At 44.7% G+C, this 16,264-nt stretch overlaps 1 protein-coding gene across 1 annotated transcript in view; it reads left to right on the forward strand.

The window, feature by feature from the left end:
* The first annotated feature begins 410 nt into the window (after positions 1 to 410).
* NRXN3 (neurexin 3) overlaps positions 411 to 16,264 on the forward strand; it is a 1,742,415-nt gene continuing 1,726,561 nt past the window's right edge. The window contains exon 1 of the mRNA XM_055097889.2: positions 411 to 903. The gene's annotated coding sequence lies outside the window, so the exon portion shown is untranslated. The remainder of the gene's footprint in view (positions 904 to 16,264) is intronic.

Genomic DNA, 16,264 nt, shown 5'->3' on the forward strand with positions numbered 1-16,264 from the left:
ATATAGGATGCCAGGCAAACAGCATCTCTTGTTGCTGGGTCTATAACTTCTCCCTGGATCCTCTTCAAATATTTGTTGAGGGCAGGTATTGGTGCGGCTGCAGGCCTGTGAACCATGGGGTGCTTCTGGAGATATTCTCAATGCAGAGAAACAGAGGTTATGTGAGGGCTGGGGTGTTGGTTTTTTCCCTCTGGTGGGCAAGTGGTAAAATCATCTGAAACTCTGTGTGCTGAGTAGCTTTAACCCAAGAGTTCAGAGGTTGATAGATTCCCTGACTCCTGTTCATAGGTAGCTTCAAAAACCTCAGAGCAAGCCCTCAAATGGGTCTCTGCTTAGGGATGGATGAACAGACTGTCTCCAGGGTTAAGTATCTCTTCACCCAGAGAGTAAGTACATCCTGCTGAGGTATACAGAGTTAAATAATATCAAAACAGAACTTTGCAGGGCCTTTGCTAGCAAGTGTAATGTACACATAAAGTATGTAGTATTTCCCAAGCCTACCTAACCTTGATCATAAACGTCTTTTTCTCTTTCTTTCTTTCTTTCTTTCTTTAAGGAGCATCACAAGGGGTTTACATTCTGCAAACCGCATCTGGAAACAGCAATCTTGTCCACTTGGAGTGAATTAATGGTAGAGTCAAGGCTTCCTAACCCATGGGCTTTCCGCCTTCATTCTTGCTACTCAAAGTGTGGCCCGTGGACCATCAGCCTGGCCATCACCTGGGAATTGGTTAGAGGTGCAGAATCTTTGACCCCACCCTGGACCTACTGAATCAGAATCTGCATGTTAACGAGATCCCAGGTGGCAGGTTTGTACACTGAACACTGACATGCCCTGCCCTGCTCCGTGTTGCTGCCTTTCTGCTTCAGAACCTTCCAGCCCCCTGGACTTAGAGGTCCAAGGTGAGAGTCTCAGGGCAGTAACAACAATTGTGCTTGGTTTGGGTTTGGATAGGGGAGATTTCTGGGCCTTCCGGTCCTATTGAGGTGGCCTCTTCTTGGCTTCCAGGTGGAAGTAATAATTTATATTAGGAAGAGAAGCCAGCTCTATAAAAAGATTCAGAAGTAATAGAAAAAATTGTGAGACCATGGGAAAAATAAAAAGCGATATATTAAGCCCAAAAGGATGAGGTCCCTGGGGGGGTAAGCACAGACAAAATTAGAAGGAATTTTAGGCAGATTTATGCCAAGGGCTGTGCTGTATGTGGAGAGGGTGGTGGAGTGATGCCCTAAGCCCTCCACCCTCATCCCCTCTGACAGGAGCCTGGGAGAGGAGCCCAAAAGACATCTTTTTTCAGCTGAGTGTGAGAAGTCCCTGCCAGATCAGATGTTCAACTTTAAAACAAATGGAGGAAAAACGATCAAATGCAGTCAACTAGAAAAATCCGCTTTTCCTATTTCATAAAAAGCAAGAGCCCGTATGATAATCCCTCCCTTGGCACATGTTAGAGATTTCTTTATTGTCTCTTTGCTTGCAGCCAATTCTGCCACACCCAGCTGGTGGCCTCGCTGCAGCGATTCATTTGCACCAGGTCAGCACGCCGGTTCCAATCCAGTGGGTCTAGAGCTGGATTATAGCATTTTCCAGGGAGAAGGGCCTGCCTACCTAGCTGTGTGGAAGGGCAGAGGAAAAGGAGGGTGAGCGGAGCACAGAGGACACATTGTTCCTTCCCTCCCCAGAAAACAGAGGTGTGGACTTCCTAATGTAGAGAGTGGAGGTGGCTGGGTCTGTCTCCCTCCCAAGTCATGGTTGAGATGCCTTAAGTGCCAGGATTGTAACTCTCCTGCTATGACCCAGAAATAAGCACAGCGCCTGGTATTTGCCCTAGAGATGCTTAATAATTATTTGCCGAATGAACTTTGACAAAACCAAAATCATTGAGGCAGCTATAGGGTAATAGTAATAGAAAGTTCATGAGACACGCTATCAGGAGATCCAGGCTTTGGGACCAAATGTTGCTGTGTGGCTCTGGACAAGCTGTTTATCTCTCTGAAACTTAGTTTATAACATGATGATTGCAGTGTTCATCTCCTGGAGGTGTGGGGAGGATTAAATGAGGTCGCATGTGAATGGCACATAATTAATGGGAAGGATTTAAATGTGAAAGGGGATTCCTTTCCCCCATACATTGTTATTCCCATGACATCTCCAGTTCATGCACTTACTGTAAGGAAAGGAAACAAAATTGAAGAATAAACTGTCACTCAGATATCAAGGAGGCTTAGACGTGAAGTCTCCATAAGAATTCAGCTAAGAACTCAGAGCTGGGTGTGGGCGACTTTGGAGTCAGTCTTGACTCCTCTTACCCTCACATTCCTCATTCAATCCTTTGGCCAATCCTGATTTGGGTACTCTAATGGCCTCTTCTGCCACACCCTGATCCAAGCTACTATTATATTTCACCTGGATTCCTACAATAACCTCTTGACTGGCCTCTCTGCTTCCTATCTTGTACCATTTAAGTCTATCCTCAACACCCAGAATGATGCTGATGAAGCATAAATCTCTTCATGTCACTCCTCTACCCAGAAACCTTCCGTGCTTTCTCATCTTATTTGGAATAAAAGCCAAAGTTCCTACAGTAGCCTCAGACATCCCCACTCCTTGATCTTGGTGTCTCTGGCCACTCCACTTCTCTTTCACTCTGCCCTAGCCACCCTGGCCTTGGAGGTCATTGACTGTGCCAGGCATGTTTATGCCTCAGGGCCTTTGCACCTGCTGTCCTCTCTACTTGAAAACCTCCCTCCTCCATTGTTCCCTTACCATCTTCATATCTTTGCTTACTGTCACCTTCATGTGAGGCCTTCTCTGACATTCCTATTGAAAGTCACTCTTCCCATCTCCCACCTGATACTTCCTAGCTCCCTTTTCTATTTCTCTCCATCATACTTATGACCATGTAATATACCTTATATTTTACCTCTTTGTCTGTTTCCTCTACTAGGAGTTACACCCTGTGAGCATTTTGTTCGTTGCTGCATCATCCACTCCCAGCTCATTGCCCATTACAATAGTTGAAATATTTGTTGAATAAATAACATTAATTAATAAACTCTTCAGGCTTTGCCCTTATAGAATCTTGTCTTGAGGCTTGGGTCAGAGGTGTGGAGTGCAAAGGTCCCAGGCTTATTTGGGGGATACTGCAGATCTTATCCTGAGTGAGGCAGCTTCTGTAAGATGTTATAAAGTAGGTATTGGTGTTCTGTTTGCTTGGTTTGTCTCAAGGGCTTCTGGGTGAGGAATATGTCATTGGGTGGAATTTATTACATTGCCCTAGCAACTGCTTCCTGAGTTTCTATTTTCTGAAAACTTGCTAATTTCCCTTATGTTTCTCTTTGTCTTACCCTCCCTTCCTCTTTTTCTTCCTCTACCTTCCACCCCTCATTTAATAGGCATCTCTGTGTTGGTCTCTCACCCACCACCCAGGCTATGGATGGGAACTGAAACAGATGCCTACTTATTTGGTTTTCAAAGTATTGCTCCTGCAAGCCCCACATTCCTACTCTTTCCAGCCCAGTGGCACTGGGCATGATGAGCTCTACCCACAACTCCAGAGAATCTGCATCCTGACTCCTTAGAAGCCCCCGCTTGGAAGTGCTTTGGGCCTTGTGGTCCAAACAAAGAACAGCTCTCACTGATACTAGCAGGCTCGCTTGAGACAACTTCTGGTTTCCAACATGCACCTGCATCCCTTGGCTTCGGGCTTGAGGCTTAGCTTATTAGCTCTGTGTCTTCAGCAAATTACCCTACCTCTCTGAGCTTCAGTCTGTCACTTTATCTAAAATGGGGCAGTATAGCCTACCTCATGGGGTTGCTCTGAGGACTGGGTGAGAACCTGTATGTTTAGCACTTGGTATAGACCTGGCATGCAGGAACCATTCACTGAATTGTAGCTTCTATTAGTATTGCCATTATTGTGTTGTTGTCACTGATACAATCGACTCCATAGCTTATCTTTCCAATTAAACAGCCCCTGTGTGTGTGTGTGTGTGTATGTGTGTATGTATGTATGTGTGTGTGTAGTAGGTAGGTAGGTGCGGGGAAATTTACAAGTTGTCATTGTAAATTCATCAAGAAATGAATAGGAGATTTATAGCTTGAGGGTGATTAATTCTGCAGCTTTTCCAAGCATCATCTCAGTTCCAGAACAAATACATCCCTATAATGGATATAATCTTTAGGTATTTGGAATATAAAACAGCCTCTTGGGTTCCCTGTTGTGTTATGAGAAAACAATAACAGTTTAAAATGCAACCCACAGGCAGGCCTCTGGATGGAGTCGGCTCTCCTGCTATTGGCCCGTGATGGCCTTCAATGAAAAGTTGGTGAAACATATATTCTTATCCTCCCCCACGGTGTCACAAGAAGAGAAAACAGAATCTAAGTGCGGGGGCCAACCTTGACAGTGGCAGCAGTAAAAGGCTTTCAAGTTAGATGGAAATATTTTCTTTCTTCTCTCACCTGGCAAACTTCCATTCAGCATGCAAGATCCGGATCCAATGACCGACCCTCCCAGGCAGAAGAAATCACCCTCTCCTGTGTCCTCTGTGGCCCTGGGTTCATGTCTCTCTCACTCTGTGTCTTACCTTATATTGCAATCCTGTTTCTAGGTCTCCATCAAGCTCTGCAAGGCAGGCAGATCCTTGTGGGCAGGGCTGAGGTTTGGGGTAACTTTGTGTCCCCAGGGCCCTACGCATGGCCTGGCACTGCAGTATGGGATTGGGGACAACATTGATCGACTTCCTACCACATTCCTGTGAACTTGGCGTATGTTACATTACCGAATTCTCACCACAGTCCTATGAGGGAGTTTGTACACAGGAGCAAATTGAGGCTCAGAAATTGTGTGCAACCTGCAATGCTTTACTAATACATTTGCAGAGATAGGATTTGAAGTTGGATCTGATGTCAAAATCTTTGCCTGCTTGCTTCCTTTCTTTCAATCTCTTTCTTTCTCTATTTCTTTTTCTTTCAGTGGAGTGAGTGGTTAAGGGCATGGCCTCTGGGGCCGACTGCTTGGATTCCCGTCTCAGCCTCATCATTCACATGCTGTGTGACTTTGGACATGTTACTTAGCTTCTCTCTGTCTCAGCTTCTCCATCTATCAAGTTGGATAACAATAGGACTTCCCTATAGGCTTGCGGTGTGGATGAAATAATATAAAATAAAGACCTTAGAACAGTGTTTGGTAGTATGCAAATCTTTGCTATTACTAATATAATTCCCCCACCCAAGTCATATCATACATGCTTTCCGTAGCTGCCCGTGTTCTTTCTGTGCTACGCTACCTCTGGTGTTGAATGAATGACTTAGGATGATGGCTGAGTGTGTCCAGCAGACAGCTGGGCTCTCCTCCCGGTGGGTCTACCAGGTGGCTTTGGATACACACTCATCTGATATTTCACCCTGTGCCTTTTGTCTCTCCTGGCTTCAGAGGGTTCTTGAGAATCATTTGAAAGCTCTGGGAGGTCCTGGCCGAGTATGAGAACTTGGCTTAGCACATAGCCTCCAGTGTGGCTTTCTAAAACATACCCCTGAGTTTAACATTCCCCCAAACTGACACCTCCTTCTTAACAGTGTAACAAGAGGCAGCATGCACAGAGGTTCGAAATGAGGCCACTGGAACCAGATTGCCTGAGTTCAAATCTTGTCTCTTCCACTTGGTGGCTGTGTCATCTGAAACAAGTTATTTAATCTCTATGAATCTCTGTTTTCTCATCTGTAAAATAGAGGTAATGATAATAAGGTACCGTATAGGATGTCATTGTGAGTATCAAATGAAATACCCATAAAATGCTTAGGAGAGCAATTGGAATATTGTAAGAGCTCTGTAGGTGTTGATTGTCATTGTTGTTATTATTGTCATTACTGGGGAAGATCCTGGTAGATTTACTGCATGGACAAGCAGAGAAAAATTTGTGTCTAGAAGTCAGGGTTCTCTATAAATGAGAGAGAGACAGGGTGGGGTGACTGGAATGAAACATCTTCAATTCCTTCTCCCACACTCACTGATCACATAAGTCATGACTCTGGAAGGAAGGAACAGGGAGTAGGGGCAGAGAGAAAGGGGCGGAGAGCATTCTTTTACTCTGTGGAAATTTGATGCCTTGGAGCCAGGGTTCTCCCAACATCTACCATGGACCTGGTGCTGTGCTTGATCACAAAGGGAATACAGCAGTAATAGTTCTCTGTTCTCATGGGGCTTGCATGAAGTGCAAAGTTACTCTTGCTTTAAGTCATTCTTTATATGTATATATATATATACACACACACACATATATATATATATACACACATATATACATATATATATACACACACACACATATATATTATACTTTAAGTTCTAGGGTACATGTGCGCAACGTGCAGGTTTGTTACATATGTATACATGTGCCATGTTGGTGTGCTGCACCCATTAACTCGTCATTTACATTAGGTATATATCCTCTGACTTTGGAAGAATGTAATTAAACCTAATGAATGACCTGACCCAGGCAGGAGACCTGAGCTATGGAAAGCCTGGTTTGTTGTCACTTGCCTGGCTTGGGTATCTTATGGTTCTCTTCATTATTCATTCTGCAGATCTGCCTCTGAGGATGAGGAGGTCCAAGGACCTCAGAGGGGCCTAGGACAGACACTGACTTCACCGCTTCAAGTACGAGCAGGGGCGGCACTGCAGGTGGAACTGGCCCCCTCTTCTCAGCCGGTGTATGAATCACCAGGGAGGGAAGGAGGGACTAGGACTTATTATATCCAGGCCAATTATGAATGGTATTTCTACTGTACAGATGAGGAAAGTGAGGCTCGGTGGGGGGTTAAGCAGCTGAGCTCCAGGGATCTTACCCAAGGTCACTCAGCTATGACACTAGAGTTAGGATTAAACCTGGGTCTGCCTGATGCCAGAGCCACGCCCTTCCTACTGTGTCACCTTTGCTTTTCCAGAAAGAGACACTTCCCCAGCGGTCCCTGTGCTATATGCACGAATGGCAATTATTACACGTAACAGTGTTGCTCATAGTAATCAATTAAGCAACGAATTTTTTTGTTCTTATTGGCCTGAATGGAAGCATATGTGGGCAAAGTCAAGTCAATTTCACCTTAAGAAATGTAATAATAGTGACTCTAAAATATGTTGTGTGTATTTGTGTGAGGAAGCTCTCACTTTCCCATTCTCCATCTGGCGTGCATGCATTCACTGTGGCTGGTCCAGTAACAGAGGTGGTTTTGCAGGAACAATGACAAAGGGACCTACTGAGTTCCAGGTTACTGCTTGTGTTGGCAGAAAAGATGTGCAGCCAGTGTGAGAATTCACTTGCCATCTGATTTAATGTACTAGCTACAGTGGAAGGATGGCCCTCACTCACATAGAATGATGTACAGTTGCAAGCACCCTAGAGTGGCCCATTGGCAGCTATGAGGCTGGAGTGGCCCATTGGCAGCTATGAGGCCTGTAAATTCCAGGCCATTTACAATGATTTGGAACATAATTACAAAGTATCAGCCCTGTTCAAGCCACTCTGCTTGGGCTGTGTTGTGGGTAGCATGGTCTAGATTCTCTAGTATCCCAGGAATTTTTGGCAGGAAGAAAAGAGTGAGCCAAGACTGGCTGGGGAGAGTAGTGCTACCAGCACTTAAATTGTCAAACATCCAGGGCTTAGAATATTGGCTCTCAAACTTGTGTGTCCAAAAACATTCTCTAGGAAACTTGTTAAAAACGCAGATGTCTAGGCTCCACATTGAGAAGGTCCAGGGTGGACCTGGAAATCTGCATGTATGAAGTATCTCTGGTGATTCTGATGTGGATGCCTCATGGACCACTTTGAGAACAGTGGCTCAAGGTCTGAGGATGGCTGGCATCAAAATCCTAGAAGAGGCCAGGCATGGTGCTCACACCTGTAATCCCAGCACTTTGGGAGGCTGAGGTCGGAGGATTGCTTGAGGCCAGGAGTTTGAGACCAGCCTGGGCAACATAGACCCAGTCTTTACAAAAAATTCAAAAATTAGCCAGGTTTGGTGGTGTGTGCCTGTAGTCCCAGATACTGGGGAGGCTGAGGTGGTAGAATCGCTTGAGCCTGGGAGGTTGAGGCTGCAGTGAGCCGTGAACACGCCACTGCATTCAGCCTGGGGAACAGAGTGAGACCCTGTCTCAAAAAGAAAAAAAAAAAGTCCTAACAGCTGAACTTCTGATGTGGGAGCAGCCAGCACTAATGGTCATAGGACAGCAGAGTGGCCAGGGGCCTCAGGCCTCCAGGCTGGGATACAGGACTGGGCTTCAGTCCCAATTGGTGAACGGAGCAGCAAGGAGGAGCAGGGCAGAAGGTGACACAAAGCAGCTGGTCACATGGTGGAGTTAGACAAGAAGGTTTCAACCCACAGCTCATGAGGGTTTGCAGGGGTCAAATTCATCTCTGGTACCTTGAACATGGAACATGGAATCCGTAGACACCGATGGAGAAGCTGTCACCGTGTAGCTCATGGCAAACGGCCAAGAGACTAGGGTTTGAGATAGTGGTGTGGAAGATCCCTGGAGGAAGGGGGTGCTATAGTTGACTTAAAATTTGTTGGTGGCCTTCCATCACACTTAGAATGTAGCTTGCAGTAACCTGGCCCCTGCCAACCTCCCCAGTCTCCTTTGGGTCTTTGTCCCTCTCAGTGTTCCAGCCAAACTTTGAAAACATGTTTTTTTTATAGACACCAAGGTTGTTCCCCTCAAGGTCCTTCCCCAGTCTGTTCCCTTTGCCTGGAGACCCTCTTCCTCCCTTTTCACCTACTCATTATTAAAGGGCTGATGACATGCATGTCTATCCCTCTTCCCACATGCTCATTCCCAGCCCCTTCAAAAGCAACTAAAGGAGGCACAAGTCTCCTCCGTAAGGTGAGTTCTCTGCCGCTTGCCAGGGCCTGTCCTAGGGGACTCCTGTAGCTTTCACTTCTGTGCCTGGACATAGAATTTAGAGTAGCAATGGAGAGTGCATAGGATCCACTTAAAACTGTTGCAGTCTTGGCAAGGGTGGTGAGGCAGAGGCCAACTGCACTCTCCCTGCTGAGGAACCAGAGATGTCTCAAGGATTGGTCAAATTTGGGGGACATTTGGCTCCAGTTGCACTGTGCCTGTAAGTCCAGAAATGGTGTGTGGTTAGGAGTCAGGAGCAGAGAATGAGGAAGGGTTGGAGATTAACAGAGGCTAACTCTAACATCCTGTATCCCTAGTACCTGCCAGCACATACCTTTACTTCCTTACATACACACACGTACAAAGTGCTCCTTGATTTGTGTGTGTGTGTGAGTATATACAACATACAAAGGAGTAAGAGAGGCCAGGAAACATGCCAGGAGCATTGGGAATGTCCCAGTAGTTCTGAGTGAATCAATACGCAGGTTGTCCTCCTGGTCACTGTTAACTAGCTGGCTGTAGGTTATTTATTCGATGGTGTCACCATCCACTGGCTTAACCAGATCCGTGATGGAACAGGCAGTACATCTTCACAAGTCCTCTTATGCTTGCAAAAGGGACAGGTAAACAATGTTTCTGAGTGTGTATCATCTCTTTGGAGACTGGCTCCTGCTTTGTCTTTCTGTACTCTAATTTCTCAGGAGGTCAGACCCACCTCTGCCTCCCTCACCACCTCTGGAGCCTTTCATGACTCCTTATCTTGAGTGGTAAAGGCCAACTCACTTTTCAGCTCTCAGTTCTGATGTCGCTGCTCCAGAGATGGCCTCCTGACCTCCCATTCCAAAGGAGGTGGCTTAATAATTCTCCCTCCATTTTTCTCCTGACTAACCCTTCTTGCATTTATGGGTAGGCCATTATTGCATTTATGGATATTACTTTATATTATTTGTATATTTCTTTATTTCTCACTGTCACTAGACTGTAAATATCACATCTGCCTTGTTCATCCACTGCTTCCCCAGCGCTTTGGGAGAGGCAATGTGCTTCTCAGTCATTCTTTGCTGAATGAAAAAATGGATGAATGAATACAGAGTTGGTTCTTAGAGAATCAATAGGGCTTTGATGGAAGACAGTCAGGAAGTCATTAAAGACAAGTGAAGTAACATGAGTAAAATTTCAGAAACGGGAAGTGATGTGTGACGTCTTTGGGATACGTTGGGTGAATCTGTTGGTTAGAGCACAGGGCTTGTTGGGGGTGGAGTGGAAAGGCAGACTGGGCCCAACACACAGGGTTTTAATTCTGAGCTAAGGAGATGTGACTTCATACATTAGGCCATGGAAAGCCACTGGAGGTTTCTGAGCAGGGGAGTGATAAAGACAGTGGGGAGATGGCTCGAATGTTGGTATCCTGGGTGGATCCAGAGGGAAAATCCAGAGGTGGGAAGGGCAGGAGGAGGCTGTTGCAGCAGCCCAGGCAGAAAGTGATCGAGTCTTGAACCAGAGCAGTGACAGTGGCAGGGGAAGGGAGAAACAGATGCGAGAGACATTGGGAAGGAAGAAATGGCAGACTCCAGAGGCTGATTGGATGTGGGGGCGAGGGATTTTCTCAGCCATTCAAGGGAAAAATGCCACCTCCATCCTCCTGCTAACTTCAGCTCAATGGCAGGAGTGTATCAGTGACAAAGAGCTGGCGTGATCAGTGCCTGGAAGCATCTGTAGAAAGTCATGAAGTCACATGCCTGTAGGCAGCTGAATGTGAATGGGAAAAAAATTTGTGTCACTAAATGGTCCTCTTGCAAAATGTGAAAGGAAATGAGCATTTATTTTAAAAAAATCTGCTGGGAACACGATGCCCCATCTCTTCCAGTGGCTGAATTGCTCTGGAGGAGTTGCTCCCACCCACCTGGCTGTGGTATGTGCTGCATGTCCTTGAAAAAAGGATTAAAATAATGGCCAGAAGCAGCCTCAGGAGGTTTCCTTCAAGCTTTTTTGCTCATTAGATCAGCCTGAACTTCAGCCATGTCTGAGGCGGGACTTGCTGTTCTGCTAAAATATACAGACGGCTTTCAGAGAGATTTAAAAATGGAATTTATTAAAGCAACAGTTGGACAATTCCATAACAGTGGCCCCACTAACTGTAAATTTCTGCAGTCACTTGATCATTCTGCACCTCCATCTCCTCACTTGTCAAGATAAGGGCCTGGACAAGATAGAAACTCCATTGTTTCTCCCTGGGCTAACATTCTATGATTCCGTGTGCCTGATGGAACCTCTTGAGGGTGGCTTCAATCAGAATGAGGTTGAAAGGAGGGAGATCTTACAGATTTTTTATTTAGGTGCCAAGTATTTGGAGTCAAAGCTTTTGGGGGAACAGCTGTTTCCTCACTGAGCTCCAGTATAAATACTATCCTCTGCCTGCCCCTCATTACTTTTCCATTAAACAGAGCTACTCGCTAATAGATCACCTGGTTTTTAGGCTGAGGATATTTTATATTCATCTTCAACTGGGTGGTATATAGGGTTAATATAATTTTGACATAATTTATATTCATTGGAGTCATTTGCTGTTCATTAGACAAGCAATAGAGCATCATGGTTAAGAAGCTAAGGCAGGGGAGATGCAGAGATATTGGTTAAAGGGTACAAAGTTTCAGTTATAAAAAATAAATTCTGGAGATTCAGTGTACAATATGGTGATGATAGTTAACAAAACTTTGTTGTATTCTTGAAATTTGCAAGTGTTTTCATCGTTCATATATACAATACGATGGGAGGTGATAGATGTTAATTAGCTTGAGCATGATGATTATTTCACATTATATATCAAACATCAAGTTGTGTACCTTAAATATATGTAATTTTTATTTGTCAGTTATACCTCAATAAAGCTAAAAAGCAATAAAACAAAACAGAAGCCAAGGAAGTAGGTAAGCTATGAAGTGTGAAGCTGGGGTTTGAACTCAGGAAGTCTAACCAGGAGGACCCTGTTCTACATGCTATTATTATTATTATTATTTTTTGAGACAGAGTCTCGCTCTGTCGCTGAGGCTGGAGTGCAGTGGTGCGATCTCCGCTCACTGCAACATCTGTGCCTCCTGGGTTCACACCATTATCCTGCCTCAGCCTCCCGAGTAGCTGGGACTATAGGCACCCGCCACCATGCCAGGCTAGTTTTTTGTATTTTTAGTAGAGATGGGGTTTCCACCATGTTAGCCAGGATGGTCTCGATCTCCTGACCTTGTGATCCACCTGCCTCGGCCTCCCAAAGTGCTGGGATTACAGGTGTGAGCCACTGCGCCCAGCCTCTACATGCTATTTGATGCAGGTACCTTTTTATTAGTGTGCTCAGGCTGCCCTAACAAAATACCATAGATTGGGTGGCTTAAACAACATAAGTCATTTTCTTACAGTTCTGGAGGCTAGAAGTCCAAGATCAAGGTGTCATCAAGTTTGGTTTCTCCTGAGGCCTCGCTTGTTGGCTTGCAGGCCATCTTCTCTCTGTGTCCTTTCCTGGCCTTTCCTCTGTATGAACATAGAGGGAGAGAGAGCTGTTTTCTCTTCCTCTTCTTTCTTCTTCTTCATCTTCGTCTTCTTTTTTTTTTGTAACAGAGTTTTTGCTCTGTCACCCAGGCTGGAGTGGAATGGCACGATCTTGGCTCACTGCATCCTCTGCTTCCTGGGTTCAAGTGATTCTCCTGCCTCAGCCTCCTGAGTAGCTGGGATTACAGGCGCCTGCACCACACCAGGCTGATTTTGTATTTTTAGTAGAGATGGGGTTTCACCATGGTGGCCAGGCTGGTTTTGAACTCTTGACCTAGGTGATCCGCTTTGACCTCCCAAAGATTGCAGGCGTGAGCCACCATGCCGTCCTCTCTTCCTCTTTTTATAAGGACACCAATCCTGTTGTATTAGGACCCTACTCCTATGATCTTGTTTAATCTTAACCACCTCCTTAAAGGTCCTATCTTTAAATATAGTAACATTGGGAGCAGAGCTTCAAAATATGGATTTTGGGGAATCACAGCTCAGTCCCTAACAACCTTTCTCATGGATTCATTGAGAAGATGAAATGAGATTGCATGTGAAAAGGATGTTATGAGGACAGTATCTGGCATACAGTTACTGCTCAGAGCTGCTGCTCTTGTGATTATCATTATTACCTTTTGATGTGGACACAGGGAAGGGACTAAAACTCTTCCAAGGGCTAAGAACCCCAAAGGGGGGTGGGTTTCCTCTTCTTTCCATCCTTACCACCTAAGCCACCAATATCTCTTGCCTGGAGTCCTGTAACAGACTCCTGTTCCTCCTGGCTCCTGACGTCTTCTGTGTCCACCTTAGCCACACGAGCATGAGTTTTTAACATGTAAGTCAGGTGATGTCACTCATTTACCTAAAATCCTCTGGCTCTCCATTAAACTTTGATGACTATGCTAACTCCCAGCCATGGCTTCCGACCCCTCCTCGAAGCAGCCCCTGCCCTCCTGTCCCACTTCTTTTCCAATCAGGGTTCCCCTTGCTCACTATGCTCAAGTGACACTGGACTTCTTTTAATTTCTTGAAAACACCAAGCAAATTCTAACCTTTAGGGCCTTTGCCCTCATGTGTTTTTAAGTTCTAAATACTCTTTCTTCAAATATCTGCTGGGTTTGCTATCTTATCTCATCCAAGTCTGAGCTCAAAATATACTTACCTGCCACTCTCTCTAAAGCTTCTCCCTCTGCCATGGTTGCTGTCTACCTTATTGCCCTGTTTTATTTTCTTTATGGCACTTAGTACCGTCTAAAAGACCCATCTTATTTGTTTATTTGCTTATTATCTTTCTTTCTTAGTAGACTATACACTCTCAGAATGAAAGGATCATTTCTTTTTGGTTTATTGCTGTAACTTCAGTGCCTGGCATGGAGTATAAGCTCAAAGCACATTATTTGAATGCAAGAATAAATGAATGAGCTTGAATCTGGAGATTCAAAGTAGATGGGGACTTCTTGGGATAAACATCCACAAATTGAGGGCAAAGATCATGATGGCAAAGTAGGAGAAGGGGTATTTTTCCCCCCTCATATAAGCCTTATTCAGAATGCCTATTTTAGGACCAGGTACAAGCATTTAAATTTTGGTCCTCATGGTAGAATGTGATATTAATAAAATTTTTTTAAGTTGTGGAATTTGGATTACTTTGGTCTTTGTTTAATTTATCTCAGGCCCCCAAAGGGTATGGCTGCTGAAAAAAGTATCCAGGCACGAGTCACAGAACCTAAGTCTTATCTTATGAGTCTTGGCTGTGGCTGTCTTGATTCTTCTTTTGATCCGGTGGCTTTCCCCTGCATGCTTAGTCATGCCCATGCCCAGGGGTCATGCTTTCCAGACTAGAGAGTATACTATGCACTCTTTCTAGGGTGATATTCTAAGTATTTAATAACCGGTATAACAATGACGCTGACCATTCAGCTATAAACAACCAGTACAGCTGATCTAATGTGTATTGGTTGAAAGTCACCTCTGACTACCCCATCAATCCCCTCCATAGTAAATATTTTCATAGAGAGTTTTGTCTGTTGCCAAAGAGGAAGTGGCTGTTTCTACGTGCCCATCAACCCTCCCCTCCCCACCTACACCAGCCCAGCCTTTTCCTGTGAAATGCTTCACTTTCTCCATTGTAGCCAGAGTCCCTTTTTCTTTCTTGGGATCTAGTATCAGCAGCCTGCCAAGTACACTCATTCATTCAATGAGTATTATTGAACACCTTTTATGTTTCAGATGCTGTGTTGTTTGCTGGAGATAGAGCAATGAACAGGCACAAGTCGCCTCCCTTGTGGAGCTTACATTAAGGACATTCCAGTATTTCTGCATAGTTCTTTATAAAGTACAATCAGTCCTCCATATCTGTGGGTTCCGCATCTGTGTATTCAATCAAAAATATCCAGTTGAAAAAAGTTACACAAAGTTCCAAAAAGCAAAACTTAAACTTGCTGTGTGCCTAGTACTATGTTGAATCAAACAAATGAAATGATGTGTAGGTATCATATTAGGTATTATAAGTACTCTAGAGATGATTTAAAGTGTACAAGAGGATGTGTGTAGGTTATATCCAAATACTAAGTAATTATATAAGGGAGCACCTGAGGATTCTGGTGTCCATGGGGGTGGTCCTGGAACCAATCCTTCACTGTTACTGAGGGATGATTGTGTAATATTGAGTTACTAAGTTATTGAAGTGTTGGAGATGGAAGTGAAGAAGGAGAAACCATACTAGAGATGCAAGAGGAGGGGTTTACTGCACAGTTCTCATGAACTTCAACCTTTTGCCCCAAGAAGTGGCACCCTTCCCCTTGTGCTTCTCAATTTGCCCGGGTCTTACCCACAAATGGATTACCCACCTGAAACCACACCAAATCATCTGTCTGCATGTATTGCTGCTGCCTGGAGGCTCCTACCCCATAGTGCTGGGCACTGTGGGTCATATTGGACATTTGCAGGCCTTTTTAAACAATGATCTAAAATTTTCATTTATCAAGCCTTTTTACCTTCTCTTATTTTCTCTTGACAGAACATGGGGTTTTGATACAACTCTCAGTGGAGTTGCTCCATGCTTTGGCAGATTGAGAGTCCCACAGGCGTCCTGTCTGTACTCCTCCCACATAAGACATCCTATTACACCAGGAGAAAGTGTGGGCCTGCTGTTTTAGGTGGAGACGTGAGCCAGCTACTTCTAGTGGAATTCTATCACCCCCCTTTCCCTCAGGCCTGCTCTGCTAGTTCTTTTCTGCTAACTCATTTGCTTTTGGTAATTTTGTCTCCTGAATCACGACTGAATCTGATATGCAGTCTCATTTGGCGGTTAATATTCTCCATTCCAACAGACAGGAAGTATTTCAGTTAAGAAGTTTTTGGTCTCAAATAATGGAAAACTCAATCCAAATTGGCTAAAGCTGAAAAGGGGACTCTATTTGCTTTGGAACTGAATGGTTTGGGCAAGGCTTTAATTAGGACTCAAATGAAGTGACCAGAACTTGGCTTCTTTCCCCATTTTTTGGCTCTCACAATCCTTGAGATTGGCCCCATTATCAAGTAGGCTTTCCCTTTGTATGAGAAGATGATTGTGACATCTTCCCGGGCAGTTCTGTCATTAATATCCAAGAGAAAGAGAAACTTTGCCTCTCTGAGCTTTCAACCCAAGACTCAGTCTTCTTAGCCCTAATTGGCTTGATTTTGATCATGTACCCTTTCCTCAACAAATCACTGTGGCCATGGGCTACATAGAATGGCTTAGGCCAATCAGGACTCAACTCCTGTTGCTGGAGGTTGAGTCAACCATGCCAAATTGCTTGGCTCTAAAATTCTCAACAATGTTGGGAAAGGCGAAGTGG

This window comes from Pan paniscus, chromosome 15 (assembly GCF_029289425.2).
Source record: "Pan paniscus chromosome 15, NHGRI_mPanPan1-v2.0_pri, whole genome shotgun sequence".
Taxonomy (NCBI): Eukaryota; Metazoa; Chordata; class Mammalia; order Primates; family Hominidae; genus Pan; species Pan paniscus.